At 38.4% G+C, this 5000-nt stretch overlaps 2 protein-coding genes across 2 annotated transcripts in view; both read right to left on the minus strand.

Moving 5' to 3' along the window:
* Positions 1-2786, minus strand: part of aftpha (aftiphilin a) — a 22348-nt gene extending 19562 nt beyond the window's left edge. The window contains exon 1 of the mRNA XM_080029843.1: positions 2659-2786. The gene's annotated coding sequence lies outside the window, so the exon portion shown is untranslated. The remainder of the gene's footprint in view (positions 1-2658) is intronic.
* A 1500-nt stretch (positions 2787-4286) lies between these two features.
* LOC307252012 (galectin-related protein-like) overlaps positions 4287-5000 on the minus strand; it is a 5609-nt gene continuing 4895 nt past the window's right edge. Inside the window, exon 5 of the mRNA XM_080029541.1 lies at positions 4287-5000. This exon is cut by the window's right edge and continues 441 nt beyond it. The gene's annotated coding sequence lies outside the window, so the exon portion shown is untranslated.

Below are 5000 nucleotides of genomic sequence, written 5' to 3' on the forward strand. Positions count from 1 at the left end.
ATAAAGCAGCTCTGGGTTACGCTCCAGTTAGCACCAATTAGCTTTGTGTGTGTGGTCTGAAAGTGAATAAAGAAGCAATAAAAACAGACAGCTTGACCTCAAACTGACAGTAATGGAGGGAGACTGAGAAAGCAGTGCTGGGTTTAAACACAGTGAAATAGGACAACTCACTTTAGTCTACAACAAATTCTGATTTAAAAGGTGCTACGAGGAACTTTTATATATTTCTGAAACCGTCGCACTTTTCCTCTGATGATCAAAAAGCAAAATGTGACCATCAGTGTAAAGAATGCTATTTTTATATAGTTTTTCTTAATGCCTTTGTCATGGGTATACGCTCACCCAGGAACAACAGCTGGAGTAGTATAAACACTGACGCTTTTGTCCAAAGGAGCGCGCTAGAATTAACACACACTGAAAGTTCCTTGTTGCATCTTTACATTTTTAAGACCTGTCAAAATCATATTCAAGACATTTTCACTCTATAAGGACTAAAATTTGTTCAGATTTTTATGTATACGACTTCTTACTGGACCCTGCCATAAGTTTCTGTTATAAAAGTTATGCCCAAACGAGAGGCACAAGCCAGTTTTGTTGCGACCTTGATTTTGTGAAGTGAGAGAGGTAAAGCCTGTTTGCAGTGGGCGGAGTGTGAAACGTGTACCTGCTTTGTTGGCCTTATCTCTCTCTCTCTCTCTCTCCCTCTTTCTTCCTCCCTCTCTCTCTCTCTCTCTCTCTCTCTCTCTTTCTATCTCCCTCTGTCTCTTTCTTTCTCTCTCTCTCTCTGTGTCTGTCTGTCTCTATCCCTCTCTTTCTTTCTTTCTTTCTATCTATATCTCTCCCTTTCTCTCTCTCCCTTTCTTTCTCCCTCTCTATCTATCTCTCTGAATACCTTGAGAGCAGGTAGCGAGCAACAGACCTGCAGGGCCAGACAGACCAGTTAACAGACAAAGGAAGGAATATTTCTGAGTTAAAAATGAAATTAATGTTTGCTCCGGTGGCGTAGTGGGTAGAGCGCATACCATACAGACTCAGGCTGTGTCACAGTGGTCGCGGGTTCAAATCCGACCCCTGGACCTTTACTGCAGGTCACCCCCCCCTCCCCTCCCGTCTCTCTCTCTCTCTCTCTCTCTCTCTCTCTCTCTCTCTCTCTCTCTCTCTCTCTCTCTCCCCATTTCAACTCTGTACTATCTAATAAAGCTTGAAAATGCCAAAAAATTATCTTAAATAATAATAACAATAATTATATTATTACAATATATATATTTTTTGCTCATCTCTCTATCTTCTCGTTCCCAAGGAAATTATATACTCTGAGTTGTGGCTCCATCTGTCTTGTTTTTAAGCAGTCTGTTTGCTGAACTGACTGAAATTCTCTTAGCAGACATTGGTATGGTGGCCCACAGAGCTCAAAACACTGCAGCCTAAGAAACCCTAAAAAAATGTAACCGTCACATGTATTACACCACTTAGCCTTATCCAACATAGGAGTTTGAGAGAGTATGCAGAGGCTCAAGGTAGCACACAATGATGCAATGGGGTTGCTGCTTTGTGTCCCTAGTTGGGATAGTGACAGTCTAATGTTTGTGTACACTACAGTGCAAACCTGTTAGGCCCTCTTTAAAGACCTACTTCACCGGTGGGAATATGAAGGTGTATTGAACTTTGAGATCCTATGTACCGGTTCATCCTAGCCTGGGAAAAGGCAGAAAGAGTGTTTTATGGTCTCACTGTCTAACCCTACATTTTCAAAATTTATGGTTAGGATTAACAGGACAGCTGGACCAAGGGAATACCGAGGGAAGACGGAGGGAAGACAAACCTCATTCATTATATTATAATAGTGATTTTATAATGATAGAACGCCGGTTCCGTATGGGTGAAGTATTCCTGAAAGACAACTGATGTTTAGTTGTAAGTGTCGCCTGGACACGTCAGAGATACACAATTGAACGAAGCCCTAAAAAGCTGCTATAGATACACTTCTAGGCTAAGACAGCATTGGTGCAATAGCCTTGTATATCCTTTAGGCTAATATGAAATGTTTATGTATTGTAATATCTCCTTTTTCATACTGTCTGATGTGTTTTATGGACCTGTGTCTTCAATACAGCTTTATTTGAGTCAAGCTAAGTGAAGCTACCGTGGCGAAAATCAGTTAGCGTGTGTCTGATGGTCAGTAAAACGACTACACTACTAAAACTAATCTGATAACAAGCTAACAGCTAGGTTAAGCATTAATTTAACAGCCACTTTATTAGACTACAAGGCCCAGAGTAGACACTTCGCTGACATGGGGTGTGTACTAACGGCAGCTATAGCGACATTAGCTTAGCTTCCTGTCTAGAAAAAAGCAAACAGTTAAATTAGCCGAGTTGCTATGAGAAGACGTTAGCCGGTAATTAGCATGTTGTTTCCGCTTATATTGTCTTTACAAACAACAAATTGCTAGTGCTGTCAAGATATATTAAGGCCAGTTAAGCTAAGCAACACCTGAGCATTTGAGAAGCTAGGTGAGAAGCTAACTACGCAGCTAGCTAGCTAAAAGCTAACGACCACAACAAGCAATCTTAGCCCAGTAGCTTTAGCTTTAGCTTCGGGTTTGACAGCAGGTGTCCGTTGATAACCGTTGACCGTTAATAAACAGTTAAAAATTACCGTGAGATGTTTCCAGCAGATGGCCATGGTTCTGGATGAAGTCAGCGGTGTCTGATAGGGGTTGGATCCGCCCAAGGTGCACTGCAGGGCGGGGAAAGTGAAGCAGAAAACTGGGGCTGAAAGCTGGGAGCTGGAGGTTGAAGACTCTCCCGAGACTACCGGCTGACTGTTGCTGCTGCTGATGACTCAAAATCCCAGAATGCAATTCGGCGAGGAACAAAACTACCGGTTAAAAAGGTTCCGCTATTTTAGATTTTTCTTTTGGGCGAAATATACTAAAAATGTAATTTAATAATCTAAAATAATTTAAATAAATTTATGAAAAATACGTGGATTATTAATTAAATATTATTTAAACATCAGAAAAATATCAGCAAAAAATATCAGTAAAATATAAAAAAAATTGCAAATATAGGTAAAATAACTTCAAAAAAATTAAAGAAAAAAAAGTAAATAATAACTGGTATTTATTTTAAAAATATTTGATATGGAAAAGTAAAATATATAAAAAAATACTTTCTTGAATATATAAAAATATTTTTAGAATATCCCAGAATTGTCAGTTAAAAATGCTAAAAAAAAAAAAGCAAAAAAAATCGGAAAAATTATATGTAGAATATCTGAAAATCGTAATTTAAATATCCCCTGAACATCAGTAAAATACCCATTAAAATAAAATCCTTACTTGATACAGTGTGGATGTTTACACCAGTTTGGAATTTACTGACTGACTTTATTAGGTTTACAAGTTCCTCACAAGAAATCACATATAAAAGCACAATTGCATTTATAACTCTACGTACTACAAATGATTACAGCACATTACAGCAATGTTACAAGAAATACTGTGAGTCAGTTTTTAAACATATACACAAAAATGCAGGAACCAATAACATTCGCTGCCTTACTACACACACACACACACACACACACACACACACACACACACACACACACACACACACGCACACACACGCGCGCGCCCAGAGAGACACGCAAACGCACACACTAACAGGCACTTACACTTACACACACACACACACACACACACACACACACACACACACACGTGAGCAGACACACACACAGAGAGAGACACACACACACACACACACACACACACACACACACACACACACACACACACAGAGAGAGACACACACACAGAGAGAGACACACACACACACAGAGGCTATTCCAGCACCTCAGGGTCAGTCATACACACACACACACACACACACACACACACACACACACAATGCAACAATCTCCAAATGGATGATCATGAAATCAAGTGTCATTATAATTTACTAAATGCCAAAAATGTAACAATATAAAAATGTTCTATTATAAAATACATTTACAAAGTTCCAGCCATCTACTATATAATAGGCAAGGCAAGGCAATTTTATTTATAAAGCACATTTCAGGCACAGGGCCACTCAAGGTGCTTCACAGGGTTAAAATCAAATAAAGAATACAAATACAAAAAAAAAAAAAAAAAAAAAAGGAACAAATTTAAAACATGGATAAAAATACAACATTTAAATAAAATAATTAAAAAATTTACAAAAAAAAAAAGAAAAAATACAGTAAAGTTAAAATCTAAAATGGTCCTGAGTGAATTAGTTACAGCTAGAAACATACAAACAATATAAAATTAAAAACAGACCTCTTCTTAAAGGAATACTTCACCCATACGGAGCCGGCGTTCTATCATTATAAAATCACTATTATAATATAATGAATGAGGTTTTTCTTCCCTCAGTCATGTTGCTATAAAAGATACAGTGGCCGCCCTTTGTTTAGGCAACATGCCAGTTTACAGAGGCTAGGCTGGGAAAAAACAATGGTTGCGTTCCGAATCTCATACTTTCTACTATATAGTATGTAGAAAAAAGATTTAGGATGTCCCGATTCTTGTGGCCAGATTTAGGATGGTTAGAAGTACCCGGATGTCCTACTTCATGCGGCCAAGATTGTTAGTGTTGAAAAGTGCATCCTATTTGGGCGATTCTGACCCACAATCCAGTGCGCACGTGAAGTGACGTCACATCGACGAAGCCTCCATATGAAAACAAACGGGGATGTGACGGATATAAAAGCAAGAGGCAAGATCAAGGCGCAATGTTATGATGAAATAAGAGAGAAAAAGTATGTCCCAATAGTATGCCTACTGCATCCTAACTAGATTATTTTTATCGTTGGATGTAGTATGTAGAATAGAGAAAAGAAAGAGTATGCGATTCGGAATGAAACCAATCACATTTTTTCAGCGCAAACAGATGAGGTGATTCGTTGTACATTTACAAAAAATAAAAGTTGAGATTGTCACGTCTCAA

Source organism: Ammodytes marinus, assembly GCF_949987685.1.
Source record: "Ammodytes marinus genome assembly, chromosome: 6".
Lineage (NCBI taxonomy): Eukaryota > Metazoa > Chordata > Actinopteri > Uranoscopiformes > Ammodytidae > Ammodytes > Ammodytes marinus.